The 16047-nt window shown below is 36.2% G+C and overlaps 1 pseudogene; it reads right to left on the reverse strand.

Annotated features, from left to right (window-relative positions):
• Positions 1-3422: 3422 nt before the first annotated feature.
• The window catches only part of LOC101687250, a 35828-nt pseudogene continuing 23203 nt past the window's right edge, over positions 3423-16047 (reverse strand).

A 16047-nucleotide genomic window follows, 5' to 3' on the forward strand; every position in this document is an offset into this window, starting at 1 on the left:
TGGATTTCAGGAATCAAAATCCATGGGAGCTGGGTCTTTGGCATAATCATGTTCATCATGATATAGACAGAATGGACTGAACCTGACTTAGATAGGTAAAGGGGCAAAGATGAATGGCTGTCAGGCACTAGCAAAGGTACTAAGACCACAGGAGACTGGGGAGTGCACAGTAAGGGAGGAGATTAACTACAGTGAGAGGAGCCTGGAAGGGAATCTTAAAAACCAAGATAAATGACAATAGGAAGCCATCAGAAGTTCTTGACTTTGGGAGCAGTGAAACAAAGTGGTGCTTTATAAACAATAATTTAAAAGTGATATTTGAGATGGATTCAGGTAAGAGGGACTAGAAACCCTTATTATACCTATAAGCAGTCCACATTACTAATTTGTTTTGTTTTGTTTTGTTTTGAATTTCAGTTTAAAGTTTACATTGCTTTCTCTAGCAATGCTCTGTCAAAGGCAGATATGCCAGAAGGGAAGGACCTCCCTGGTGCTCCCCAAATCTCACCATATTATGTATCTCTCTGGGTTTCAGTTTTTTTAGCTGTGAATGGGAATTAACCGAATCCATGAACTGCCTCTTCCTACTAAGAGTGACTAGGCTGTCTACTGCAGCAGATCATTCCAAACTTGGAGTAATTGGTATTAGGATGCACTGAGTTTTCTTGATTTGGAATTGCCATGGTAAAAGCTATAGCTTGAGAGAGATTGTAGAGTGGTAGCACGGAGATATTTTCATTATTGTGAACAACATATAATTAAAATGAACAGGTTGACTTTAAAGCTGACATATGTCATAAAAATTAAACTGAGGAAGAGCTGAGTTTAGAATAATGACACTGAAGAAAAATAACCCTTTAGAGTTGCAGAGCACATTATCATTTGTATTAGTTTATGTGGGCTAAATTGATACAAGAAAAAAATTAAAAAGGTAGTAGCTCAAACACAAGAAAGCTTGTTTTTTCTTACCTGAGTCTAGCCAGGATGGATGTCCCAGGTCAGCAGAAGTGGTTGGTGGTGGGGAGACAGTTTCTCTGCCATGCAATCTTCCAGGGACTTAGATTGACAGTGGCTCTGCCATCTTTAACACATGGCTTCCAAGGCTATCCCAATTGTCCTTATTGGTCTCTAGCCACAAAAAAGAGAACATGGAAGAATATGAGGGTTTTTATAGCCCATCTTGATAGATCACTGCCACTCACATCCCCCTGGCTCAGACCCAGTCACACAACCATGCCAAATTGCAAAGGAGGCTGGGAAATCACGTGTACCTGTGAAGAAAGGAAGAACAGAACTTAGCAGACAGCTGTAATTCTCATAGCAGACCTAACAGGTTCTCTGATCTGTATTTTACAGATGAAGACAGTGAAATATGGTTCAGAATTTCTTGGAAAAACCTTGGTTACATGGATCAGGGAAAATTTAAGATGACTTTACTATCTCTTCATTTATATTTTAACCCCAAATTTAATTATGTAAAGACCAAGGATTCAGAGAACATAGCTCTGCATCTGCATCATATGCTTGGAATTAGGTGGTGGTCATAGGTCTTCTTGGCTTTCCCTCTGAAGACTGATTTCTGCACATGTGAATGGTGAATGAAACCTCCTTGCCTTTGATCTTGAAACACTGTTTGAAACCCATAGTCACACACCTTGTTTCCTCGATGGGTTGATTTTTTTGTATTATATACATGACATTTTAAAAAGCCCTAGGTATTCACAAAGCTGTAAATTTGTCAAGGGGAGAGGGAATGAAATTTCTTATTGTTTTACAAAATCTTCGTAGCATTTAAGATGGGGCTTTAGAATCAGACAAGGAGGAGTTCCATATTCACTTCCTCACCTTTAATCATTTCATTTAACCTTTTAATTCCTGGTTATAGTCTTATAAGGAATAAAAATGCCCACCCTGTCCATCTTGAATGATGGTTAGAGTAAATAAGATGAGACAACGGATGTGAAAGGGGTATGATATTATAAAATGTGATGAAGACACATAGATCATTATTGTAATACCATTTGGCACTCAGTTTTGCCTGAGTACTAAACACACATTTGCTATCATGCAAGGTTCACAGTGTTATACACCAGGTACAGCCATTATTGCCATTTTGCAAAAGAGAAAATTGTGCTTCAGAGAGCTTTGCAGTTACTTCTTTGTCCAAGGTTGGAAAGAATGAGACAGGTCGTATGAGAACATTAAGGAAAGAACACTGTCTCTGGAGACCAAAGACTTGCATTTGAAGCCCATCTCTGATAAATATTATCTGTGTGAGTTTGGAAAAATCACTTTTCCTCTTTGAACCTAATTGGATAGGAAAATAGATTTCCTCCCTTTATAGTCTCACAGGGTTATTATGAGGATCATAGAATCAATATATCAAATTTTTTTAATGGCTTTGTTAAGAGCAAATAATTCTTGGTTCTGTCTCTTAAGTCAGTTTGTGGTAGCAGGAGCCATATGAATTGAACTTTCTGTTGTTGTAGATTGCTTATAGTACCACTGAGGTCTGGGATGAGATTTGAGTGCAGAGACTCAAACTTCTAACAACAGATCGTTGTGCTATAGAATATTAACATTGGAGGTTTTAAAAGTTTAATCTAGTAGAAGCAGTCATCAAACACAGAACCCCATTAGATGGTATCTTTTAAAGATTGTCTTTCAACTCCAGTTGTAATAATTCTAGCAATGGGAACTAACTTATGCATAGGAGGGCACATTCTGTCTGGGTATTTGGTTTAGCCAGTATTTATTGAGCTGCCTCAATAAATGCCTATACTAGCTAACACAGAGGATTGGATCATCAAATCAGACTTACATGGATCAGAGGTCTTACATACTACCAAGATTTGCTAATAATTTCAGAGATATAAGCAATCAAGTAGGACAGGCAAAGCAGGGAAAGGTCTGGGACATCCTGTATGATTTCCCAGATCTTGGGATCTTGCATCACATATGGACTCTCTGGCCCAGCATAATAGGTGAAGTCCCTAAGTGAGATTTGTGGATTACTGCACCCAGAGGAGAGGGTTTCAGTTAGGAAACATCTCCATTTTATACCCCCAGATATTTGTACAACTTATGTGATGTAATCTCGGAAATTATGGCGTATAAATCCATAGATTCTAGGTTTGTTTACCACAAGTGATTCTAAACCAAGGATATCCTGCTAAGAACATTCTGTAAATAATAATCTTCTTCTAAGAAATACCATGCCTTCATTTTCCAGGAGGTCCAGCTATCAGCATGTCTACAGGTGATTAGATTAGATTATCTTGCTTTTCTTCTTTCTCTAGAGTGTCCTCTGATAACTGAGAGACAAATGAGTCATCTACCAGGTACTTTACTTCCTTCCACTCTAGCTAAGTATGGAAGATGTAATGGTCAACAGAACAACAACATTTCTGACTTTGACCAAGTCATTGACCTAGGAGAGAAAAAGGAAGTATAATTAGACATGTTAAATAGGACCAGCTAGTGATGATCAAGAACACTTCTCCATTATGGGTAAACATTACATTTGTGAAAATCAGCCCAAATTCAAATTACATTTGCAACTTGGAGTGCCTATCCTTATGAACTTTGACTTGGGATTCATATTTGAAGCTCTCCTTATTTTTCTGTATCCACAAGTAGACCTGCTGCCTGACCCAATTGGCAGTCCTTGTTCCACTTCCTAGAGCATCAGATTTAGCTGCTCTGGAAGATGGTTGTCTTGCTGTTTGGGAGTAACACCAAGTCCCACCTAAGTGAATTTTATGTTTGCTGAATACTCTATATTTTAACACAGACCATTCCATAAAGTGCCCAAATTAGATGAAAATCCATTTAGCTATTTTCAATTGATACAGCAATAAATACACTCACAGAGATTCGTTATTTTTTACATGCATGCAGAAGGCCAATGCTGAAGATGTATATAGAATGTCACCAGAGCAGGTAAGAGGGCCATGCCCATAAGGAGCATATAGCCAAATGAAGACAAGGTGACAGGACTCTTCAGGCAGGAGCCAGGAACTGAGAGAATATAAACAACTTGGCATGTGCCAAAACTACAGCTTGGTCTTCACTGAACATCAGTTGCAGAGCAGGAGTGGAAGATACTGGAGCTAGTGTGGCCAAATGGAACTAGGCAGGTCATGGAGGTTTTAGTTTCTCCAATGCGAGCCAGAAATTTTTTTCTGCTAGAAATTTTTTTCTCTTCTTGAGATGAAATCTGCTACCCTGTTATTTCTGTCCATTGTTTCTACTGCCGCCCTTAAAGAGCTAGAGAGAAGACATCTAACTTCTCTTTAATCTGATGATCCTTACACATTTGAAGATAGATCTCATGTTTCCTTGAGCTTCTCCAAGAGGGATGTCTTCATGTTACATGGCCTCCTAAATGGTCACCATCTGGTGTTCCCTTGAGTTTGGCATCTCCCAAGTGCCAGGGTTCAGTGTTTGGGGAAGGATACTGCTTTTGGGATTGAGAGAAGGAAAGCAATTCAGTATTGGATGCCAAGATATTGGATGCTTTGCGCCAACAAAACCTCTGTTTAATTAGTGTTCTCCATGTGAAATTCAGTTCCTTACTCCTTTCACATCCAGGTATGATTTACTTGGAGTTTCACTGATTCCAAGGAAATGTTCAAAACCCTCCATAAAGTTTGTATGTAATATCTCTGAAATTTAGTTTTCTGTGGATCTTCTCTGTCTCATGTTTCTGTAATTATGTGTGTTGTCTTTGAATGGCTCTTGCAACTTAATGGTGAAAATAGTGTTTGGCATTTGATTTGTGCTCAATAAATATTTGGTGAATGAATCAATAGACCAACATTGAGGCAAAACTCCGCATCTTCACTGGTTGCTCCTTTGCTTCAAGCATTTCTTAAGTTGAGAAGAATTTACTGAATATTTTTTTTTTAAAGATTTTATTTATTTGATAGAGAGAAATCACAAGTAGACGGAGAGGCAGACAGAGAGAGAGAGGGGAAGCAGGCTCCCTGCTGAGCAGAGAGCCCGATGCGGGACTCGACCCCAGGACCCCGAGATCACGACCTGAGCCGAAGGCAGCGGCTTAACCCACTGAGCCACCCAGGTGCCCCGAATTTACTGAATATTGATGGTCACCAGAAAGTAGGATTGCAATTTTCTGTTCTTTGTTCCTTTTTCAGTCCTATTTTAAGTTCTTTCTCTTTCCCTCGCTCCTATCCAAAACTTAGTCATATGCATCAAGAACAGTATATACTGGTGAATGTTTAACAACTGGCTTTCCCAAAATTCCCACCATGGCTGATTTCTAAGTACCGATGTGGGGGTCACTAAACATAGGGTGTGGGAGAGGGGCACAGCTCTCAACAGCTGATACAGACTGGCCTTTCAGGTCACTTGTAGGGGCTCCCTAAACAACGGATCTACCTTCTTTACAAGGTGATTGAGATCACAGTTACATTTTCTTCTTCTCTGATTACATAAAAAATTATGTCTAGCATAAATTAGAGTTTCAGAATGAAACTGCCTAAACTTGCAAACTAGTGGTTAATCCTTTAAACCAGTGGTATTGAACTGGGAGAAATACTGCCCCCAAGAGGTCATTTGGAGATTTGTGGGGTTACTTTTGGCTGTAGCTGTAACTGACCTTTTAGGCGCTTAGTGGGCAAAGGTCAGGAATGCTGAATACCTTGCCAGAATTACACAACAAAAGATGGTTCTGCCCAAGAAATCTATGGCACACTCATTGGAAATTTCTGCTCTGCACCATGTTTCCCACGAGCTGGATTTCTGCCAGACTATAGTCCTTTATATTCTGCTAAAATTTTGTGAGAGAAATAATCATACCCTGGTGCTTATAAAAAAAGGGACTTCCATGCTTAGTGACAGATGCTTATTTTATTCTTAAATGATTGAAATCAAATGCATTGGAATGAAACTTTTTTCCCTGTTAACCTTTACCAGCATTTATAATGACCATGTTAAATCAAACCTCATTACAATGTAATGGGGCCTGACCGAAATACTGCAGGTATGATGCTGAGTAATTTCATAAATTATTAAATGGTAATTGAAAGTAATATGGCAGAATACATTCTACTCCTGAGGGAGAAAATACAGAAGACTTTGGAGAGAAATAAAGTTGGTTGAAATTATTTTACAGCATATAGTTAAGGGTTGGAAGCAGGATGAAAGAAGGGCAATAGAAGCCCTGAACATCCTTTGATTTCCCACGTTGTGTTAAAATATGTAACTTTGACACAGGGGTTATGATCCTGCTCAAAACATTACAGACATCTAGACTCCTCTTCCACTGCCTGTGCTCAGGCATTTATTGGGGCAAAAGGATCAAATTCAAATTCTATTTTATACTAAATGTCTCTCGATGCCATGTCTTTATTTGAATTATAGTTTACTTCAAGGCCTCATTTTCTCAATTGCTTTTCAAAACCTTTATTAAAAAAAAATCGCCATCAGTTAAGTAACTATGCTTGTTGTGAAAAAAAAAAAAAAAAAACGAACCCTAAAATAATAAAGAATATAAACTTGGAGGGGAAGTCTCTTATTATCACATTCAACCTTCTTTCTAGGTGGCATATTCTTCTGAATCCATACACACTATGCTTTTTATTTTATTTTTTTAAAGTTTTTTTTTTTAAGAGATTGAGAGAACGTGAGAGTATGAGCAGGGCAGAGGGAGAGGGAGAAGCAGACTCCCCACTAAGTAGGAAGCCCAACATGATCCCAGCCTGGGATCATGACCTGAGTGGAAGGCATATGCGTGTAATGGACCAAGTCACCCAGGTCCAAAACACATTTTTTTAAAAGTATATTTTTCCAGCATAGGCCTGTACTATAGAGACTATTTTATAATTTTCTGTTTTCATTTAATATTATAGTTTGGACATCTTTTTTTTTTTTTTAAAGATTTTATTTATTTATTAGACAGAGATCACAAGTAGGCAGAGAGGCAGGCAGAGAGAGAGAGTGGAGGAAGCCGACTCCCCGCCGAGCAGAGAGTCCTATGCGTGGCTTGATTCCAGGACCCTGAGATCATGACCTCAACCGAAGGCAGAGGCTTTAGTCCACTGAGCCACCCAGGTGCCCCTAGTTTGGACATCTTTTTATGTCTATGTCTATGTCTTTAGCACAGATTCTTACAATTTTCCCCCAAATGAATATAACCATGTAACCATCATTTAAAATAAGATGGAATATAACACTACCCCAAATTCTCCCTCATACCCCTCCAAGTCATTTTACCCATTCTCTCTGAATGTAACTACTATTTTGAATCATCACCATAGATATATTTTGCCTTTTCTTGAGATTAATATTAGCTGAATCATTTAACATGAAATTTTTTGGTGTCTGGATTCTTTTGCTTGTTATGGATGTGAAATTCTGCCATTGTGTGGAGTAGTAGTTCATTTTTGCTGCAGAGTATTCTATTATATGATTCTACTATAACCTATTCATTCTGCTTTTGGTGGACTTTCAGATTATTGGTAGTTCTGGGCTACTATGAATAATGTCTTTAGACATATGTATCTTTTGATGAACATGTTTATATATTTATTTCTTGGGCACACACTTGGGAATGAAATTGCTGTGACAGAAGACCTATGCAAATTCAGCATTAGTTGCTATTGCCAACAGTTTTTCCAAAGTGATTGTAAGAATTTATATTTCCACCGGTGGTGTGTGAGGGTTCCAGTTGCTTATGTTATTTCCAGCATGAAGTAGGAGTTTTTCTCTAATTTAAATTTAAGCCAATTTTGTGTTATTAAATAGTAATTCATTCTGGCTCTATTTTGTATTTTCCTTATGAGTTACACACTGAACATCTTTTCAAATGCTTATTAGCCTCTTGGTTATCATCTTTTGATAAGTGCCTGGCCAAGTCTTTTGCCTTTATTTTATTGGGTTGTTTTCTTTTTCTTAGAGATTTATTGGAGTTCTTCACATATTCTGAATATAAGTACTTTTTGGATACATGTATTGCAAATATCTTCTCTCACTTTGTGCTTTGACTTCCCACTCTGAAGCATCTTTCACTGAAGGCTAATTTATCTATATTTTCTTTTATTAGTGTTTTCTGCATTTTGTTTGAGAAATTTTTGCCTATCCTGATGATGCTATTGTCTTATATTATCTTCTGTGTTACTGTTTCACCTGTCACAATGAGATTTATGATGAATCTGAAACCAGTTTTTGTATGTGATGTGAGGAGAGAGGTAAGGTTCATTGATTTGGCATTATTTATTGAAAAGATTTGTGCTTCTTCCATTGCATTTCATGGGTAAATTTTGTGCTATGTCAGAAGTGTGTATATGGACGGTTGTTTCTGGAGACTCTATTTTTTTTTAGTCTATGGTCTATTGTTTCTTTACCACCACACTTAGAATTGTGGTTTTGTAAGAGTAGGTATCTGATAATATTAATCATTCAATTTTGGTCTTCTTCAAGGTTATTCACTATTCTGAATATTTTTCACTTCTATATTCATTTTAGAATTATATCATCAATTTCCATGGGATTTTTGTTGGAATTTAATCTATAGATCAACTTGGGGAGAATGGATATCTTTGGGATATTGAGTCTTTTAATCCATGAAAATGGTATAACTCTTCATTAATTTAGTTCTTCTTTAACTTTCTTTAATAATGTTTATTTGTGTGTGTGTGTGTGTATAGAAGCCCTGCCCATTTAAAAATTTATATTTATTCCTAGATATTGATGTATTTGATTGGTAGGTATTGTTACTTATATTTTTGTAAATTTCATTTTTAATTTTTTGATATTGGGATGTAGAAATATAATTAATTTCTGTAGACTTTGTAATCAGAAATCTTAAAAATAATTTATTTTCATAATTTATTTGTAGTTTTTTGCATCTTCTGTTAATATTATAATTTTGTGAATAATAACACTTTAATTTTTTATTTTAATTTTTTTTGTATTTCATTGCACTGGTTAAAACTTCTAAAATAATGATGAATAGAAGAGGTGATAGCAGCATTAGTGAGAGAGTATCATGACTCATGTTAAAATAGTAAGGCCAACTTTATTCAGTACTGTCATAATAGGGGCAAGGACTACTGCAATGGGGTTTTGCAGTAAGGGAGAGAGAGATACAGCTCAATTCAGAATAAGACAAAGGAAAGTATGGATTTATAGCCATGGGACAAGGTTTGGGGGAGGAAGGCATCAGATAAAAAATTACTTAAGATTGTAGGGCAGTTCTCTGCTAAACTGACGTAGTAGTAGGATTCTTGCTGTGAAAGCAGGCCAGGGTAATCAGATATAACCTGGGGGTGATGGGAGATGAGAAATTTGTTTGGATTATGAAGGTGGGTAAGGGCTTCTGGCTAAACTGACTTAGCAGATTCTTGCTAAAACTGGATTCAATAGCCTGGAGGCAAAAGCCCAAGTTTTGGCCTCTTTGAGTGCAGGGCTCCTAGAAACTTGATTAAACTTTGGCCAAGGAGAGAATCTTTGTTAGCAGAATAAACCCTTTTCACGTGTCACTTTATTTGCATTGGCTTTGCTATTACTTTGTTTTGGACTCTTGCGTGTGTGCTAATTACAGAAATTGGTTTGTACTATTTTGTTTTATAATTTCATTGATAGATATTGGGGTTGAAGTTATGCTAATATCCTAACAAGAGATATCATTCTTCCTATTCGTGGGAAGAGTTAATGTAAGTTTGGCATTATTTCTTGTTGAATATCTGAAAGAATTTCCTAGTTAAGCTATTGTAGACTGAAGTTTTCTTTGTGGGGAAACTTTTACTTATGTATTAACTTTCTTTAATGCATGCAGGAATATTCAGACCTTTTATTTATTCCATGACAGTTTTGGTAAACTATACTTTTAAGAAATCTTTCTATTTATTCTGAGTTTTCAAGCTTATTCGCAAAAGTCATTGCTATTGTCTTATTATTTTATGACTGTAGAAACTGTGAGGGTGTCTCTTTTTCTCCTTGATATCAGTAATTTGTGCCTTTTCCATTTTGCTTTTTCTTGAAGTTGCAGGAAGTTTATAAATTGTATTAATCTTAAAATTTTTACTTTTTAAAATTTCCCTTGAATTTCATTTACAGTTCTTTTTCATGCTACTTGATAAAAGCTTGGTCATGGATCTTCAGCCTTTTCTATTTCTTTTTAAATGTATTTGAGGCTATCCATTTTTCTTTAAACACTATTAGTAGTTATAATTCAGTTCTTTTTTTTTTCAGTTCTTATAATTCAAATCTTTTCTCATTTTATTTTACCTTTGTGGTGTTTATAAGTGTATTGCATCATTGCTTACTTCACAAACATTTGGGGATTTTTTTTCTATTTTTGTTTTTGTTATTGATTACTAGTTCATTACCTTTGACATCAGGAACACATTGTGTTGATTGATTTTCGAAATTTTCTGAGGTATGCTTTAGAGATAAGCATATGATCAGGTAGTAAATGTCGTATGTGTACTTGAATAAGTGTGTATTCTGTACTTGTTGGTTGTAGTGCTCCATATATGACCATTTAATTAAATTGGTTAATCATGATATTCAAAACTTCAGTATTCTTGTTGATTTTTTTGTTTGTTTGTTTTTCTGGTCTATTTACTCTATTGATTACTGAGAAAGCTGTTTTAATTTTTTTTAAAGATTTTATTTATTTATTTGATGGAGAGAAAGAGAGAGAGAGCAGGAACACAAGCAGGGGGGAGTGGGAGAGGTTGAAGTAGATTTCCTGCTAAGCAGGGAGTCTGATGTGGGGCTCCATCCTAGGACCCTGGGATCATGACCAGAGCCAAAGACAAATGCTTAACAACTGAGCCACCCAAGAGACCAGAAAAAGCTGTTTAAAAATCAGTACTTATTTGTAGATTTTTTTCCCTTGTATTTCTGTCAGGTTTTGGCATAAATATAAGGCTATATTTTTTAAATGTTTAGAAATTTAGGATATATATATATATATATATATATATATATATAACCTTTTATTCTTATAAAAATTTCTCTATTTTTTGTAACACTTTTTACCTTAAAACTATTTATAAGGTTAATATAGATACATAAGTTTTCTTTCAATTATTTTTTGCCTGGTATATATTTCTCTGTTCTTGTGTACTTATTCTCTTTTAAAATTTATTTAATTCAAGATAAACATGCAATCTTCCTTCCCTTTTAAAAAATATATTTAATTTTAGCTTTTTAGTTTCCAAACTTTATTGTTTGTGCACCACATGCAGTGCTCCACGCAATATGTGTCCTCCATAATACCCACCACCAGGCTCACCCAACCCCCCAGCCCCTCCCTTCCAAAACCCTCAGTTTGTCTCTCAGAGTTTACAGTCTCTCATGGTTTGTCTCCCCCTCAGATTTCCTCCATCTCACTTCTCCTCTCCATCTCCCAATGTTCTCTGTGTTATTCCTTATGCTCCACAAGTAAGTGAAACCATATGATACTTGTGTACTTATTCTTGCTTGAATATCTCAGTGTGACAATTTTTGCTTTGAATTGAAATATTTAGCCTATTTACATTTATTGTAAGTTGCTTATATATTGTTAAATTGTTTTATTATTTGCTTATTCCATTGTTCACATTTACTTATTGTCCTTCACTGTATATTTTTTCTTCCATGTTTTTCTTCCCTTTTAATTAATTATTTTTTTGTAAATTATGTCCTCTGCTATTAGTTTATTTCACATACATTTACATTCCCCCATTAATACACATTATAATTTTGTTACTCTTTTTGAGATTACCCAAAAGATTGTTCTTCCACTCCATGAAGATGGGATGTTTTTCCATTTCCTTCATTTATGTTTATTGTATTTGTTTTTTTAAAGATTCTATTTATTTATTTATTTAACAGGCAGAGATCACAAGTAGGCAGAGAGAGAGAGGAAGAGAAGCAGTCTTCCCACTGAGTGGAGAGCCCAATGCGGGGCTCAATCACAGGACCCTGGGATCATGACCTGAGCCACCCAGGCGCCCCTCTTATATTTGGTCTTAATCTTAAAAAAATTTTTGTTTAATTTACTGAGCAAAATATGCCAGATTGGTAAGGTTTTTTTGCTCAGCACTTTAAATTTCATTATATTGTTTTTGGCTTCTGTAATTCCTGTTAAGAAGTCAAAAGAGATTTTTTTCCTCCTGTTCTTTTTTTTTTTTTTTTAAGATTTTTACTTTGTCTACGTTTTTCAATAGTTTTCCTATGATGTCCTTTTTGTCACCTTTTTTGGTTTGTATTCATGTTGTTTTGGTTCTGAGATATTCTTGAATCTGTGGCTTATTGTTTTTCACCAGTTTTGGAACGTTCTCAGCCAGTCTTTGAATATTTTTCTGATTAAGAGTTTCTCTTCTCTCTGATGCCTCCATAGTCCATGCATCTTTTTCCATTTTTCCCCTATATTCATCTCTTTGTGTATGCATCAAAATGGACATTTTTTTACTGATTTGTTTCAGTTTACTGATTTTCTCTTTTGTTTTCTTTAATCTGCCTTTTATTCTGATTTTAATTGTTATACTTTCAATTTTAGAATTTCTATTGATATATATATTATAAATATCAGTTTATAGATAGTAAAACTTTATCTCATCCTATATTTTATTGAGTTCATTAACTATAATTTCTTTTAATTTTTTCTGAAATCCAGTTGTGTGATCACCTTTGGATAAGTTTCTATTGTCTATTTTTTCTTTTGTTTTTTGATCATTTGTTATTTTGTTCTGCCATGACTTCTGGTTTTTTATTAAATTCCCAACATTGTATATAGAAAATTTTAAAAGCTCTGAATGACATTACTTTCCTTGAGAGAAGATTTAATTTCTTCTTGTAGTTATATAACATATGAGGAGTTATCCATTTAAGCTAGGTTTCTGGCTTTATAGGACTTATCTTTTTATATGTTTCCTTACTTTTTGGTTCTAGTCTATAATGTTCTCAATCTAAAATCTGGGTTTTCTATTGGGGTTTTCTTCCATGATGGGCTCTAGTCTCCAATTTATCTCATCCTACTTCTGTAAGAATGTCTATGTCTTTGCTTAGATTTTAAACTTCCTAGTAGCTGCTTTTTGTTTGATTTTTTTTCCCATTATCCAGTTCTATAAACCCATCGTCAGGAATCAGTGAGTAATTGGGCAAAATTACATGAGTAATTTTGGGCTTACTTTTCTATAGTGGCCTTTTCTCTGGACCCCTTCACTCCTGGCTGTTTTCATCACCTTTAGTTCCTTTTTTTGTGTCTTTCTGTTTCAGTGAGACTGCTGCAACTGTATTTGTTTTCTGTTTACCTTCAATACCCCTTCCAGAAGATTGGCAAAACCCCAAAGGATAAAAGTGACAATGGAGTACAGTTCATCTTGGTACTTTCTCTTTCCTGGGGATTCTGGCCTCTTAATTTTTATCTGCCTTGGTTGTTTTTTGATACCTTCAAAAAATATCTTTTTAAAATGTATTTTAACCAGTTTTTAGGTTGTTCTCAATAGAAGGGTTGGTATGACATAAAATAGTCATGCTTACTGGGACTGTTTTATTCATTTTGAAAATTGTACACAATTTCAAGTTTCAGATATACCAAGTTTCAGGTATTTACTACCCTGTTGGAGTTTTGGTCGGAGTTTTCACTATTATGAATGATACTACATGAATACTCTTGTAATATAATCTCATGCAACTTTACAACTATTTCTTTAGAATAAATTGCTTATACAGAATGGCTGGAAATAGTTTACATCACTTTGCCCATCTTATATTTGCTGGAACTCAGTTTCATGGCTTCAACCTAATCACAAGGTAGATGGGGAATTGAGACTTTTTGTATATACAGAAAGAGTAAATGGTGTGGCAAAGGCAGCATTGTCTTTCTACTGACTTCTCCCGAACTATTGTCTCTAACTCTAGACTTTTCCTTTGTAACCCATAAACTATATTAACACTTGACTTAATATCCTTAAATATCACTTCTCAAGAGTCACAAGTAAATCAAAATCTTTTAGGGTCTTCCTTTTGCTTAGAAAACGAATTCATGGAGTACCTGGGTGGCTCAGTGGGTTAAAGCCTCTGCCTTTGGCTCAGGTCATGATCCCAGGGTCCTGGGATCCAGCTCTGCATCCGGCTCTCTGCTCAGCAGGGAGCCTGCTTCCTCCTATCTCTCCGCCTGCCTCTCTGCCTACTTGTGATCTCTCTTTGTGTCAAATAAATAAATAAGGGGTGTCTGGGTGGCTCAGTGGGTTAAGCCTCTGCCTTTGGCTCAGGTCATGATCCCGGGGTCCTGGGATCGAGCCCTGCATAGGGCTCTCTGCTCAGCGGTAAGCCTGCTTCCTCCTCTCTCTTTTTGCCTGCCTCTCTGCCTACTGTGGTCTCTCTCTATCTGTCAAATAAATAAATAAAATCTTAAAATAAATAAATAAGAAAATGAATTCATGACTTTTACAAATGTATTAAGTGAAAGAAACTGGAAGAAAGATAGTTTATGTTTCTGAACCTTGTTCTTTTATCATCTTGCCCTGATGCTTTTTTTCTTTTTATTAATAGAAGTGAGATGATGTGAAAGGTTAAGAGGGGCTCTAGTTTACAGTTGGCTGGAGATGATCATGCTTATTGAGGCCATCTCTTCCCAAACACCATTGTAGCTGCAAGGGCAAAGGCAGAGCAAAGAAAGACAGAAAAGCAAGGGATGGACATTGGTTCCGCTGCATCCAACAATTAGACTACGTTTCAGCTAGTCAGTTTTTCTGAGGTGTCTGTGTTCCCTGCTGTATTACACAACTCTGACTGTAGGATGAAACAGAAGACGTATTATGATTCTCCAATCTCTACTTAGGAAAATCATCAGAAAGGACAGGGTTTGGTCTTGGGAAAGATAGGCAGTCTTAAAGCAGTCATAGGTTTTGTGTGTGTGTGTTTGTGTGTGTGTGTGTATCTGGTGCTCACACTAAATGTCTCAGGCCTTGAAGCTAAAGACAGCAACTCCAGCACATTTTTATTTATTTGGAGCCATTCAGATCAATCTTCATAGAAGCAGTCACACTTCAGGGTCCTGACTTTGTTAAGTGCCTCCTCAGCTCTTTGTCAGAAGATCCAGTTTAAAGCCTCACAAGTGGATCTCTTGAGAGTTATTTGTTTTTAATCTGCAGTAAGAGGACCAGTCTGGTGGGAGACCTACAGCCTTAGTATTTCAACTGTCCCTTTTAGGAAATGGGAGTCCTCCAGGTTCATTATCTAGTTCTTTGTGGACCATTAGGTTGTCCTTTCTGACAAGGGTTAATGAGCCCAGTGATAGAACACTTGTGTAGGCATAATCCCTAAGTACCTTCTCTGAAATAACACAGCACTGACCACAATTAAAAAATCATTGATGTTGGTGGCAATCCTAGTATTCTCAGTTTGAAAGTAGAAATCAAGAAGCAAACTGCCAGGGCACCTGGGTGGCTCAGTCATTAAGTGTCTGCCTTCAGCTTGGGTCATGATCCCAGGGTCCTGGGATCAAGCTCCACATTGGCTCCCCACTCAGCAGGAAGCCTGCTTTTCCATCTCCCATTCCCTCTGCTTGTGTTCCCTCTCTTGCTGTGTCTCTCTCTGTCAAATAAATAAAATCTCTTTAGAAAGAAGCAAATTGACTCCTTAGGTTCTGATTTTTGCCATTTATTAGCTCTGTGACCTGAAGAAAGTTACTTAAACTATTCATGTCTCAGTCTTCTTGAATACAACCTGAGAAGAATAATGGTACTATGCCTATAGGTCCCTGTGAGAATTAAATGAGGTAATTAAAAAAAAAAAAGAGTTTGAATAATGCCTGGAATATAGGAGGCCCTATATAAATGCTAGATACTTTATTATAAAGGACTAGTTATCCCATCAATTAATTTATATAACAGTCCTCTAAGGTAGACATTTCACTTTTATTCTCCTTTTACATATGAGGAAATTAAGGTAGAATGGTTGAGTGACTTATCCCAGCTAACCATATTTAACATTACAATACTGGAATTCATAACCAGTACTAGATAATGAGGGAAGTGTGACACTTCAAGGAGATTTATATTACAACATAGAAGCTAGGCACTC

The sequence above is a fragment of the Mustela putorius genome, unplaced genomic scaffold (assembly GCF_011764305.1).
Source record: "Mustela putorius furo isolate JIRA1106 unplaced genomic scaffold, ASM1176430v1.1 tig00000083_pilon_pilon_pilon, whole genome shotgun sequence".
NCBI classification, from domain to species: domain Eukaryota; kingdom Metazoa; phylum Chordata; class Mammalia; order Carnivora; family Mustelidae; genus Mustela; species Mustela putorius.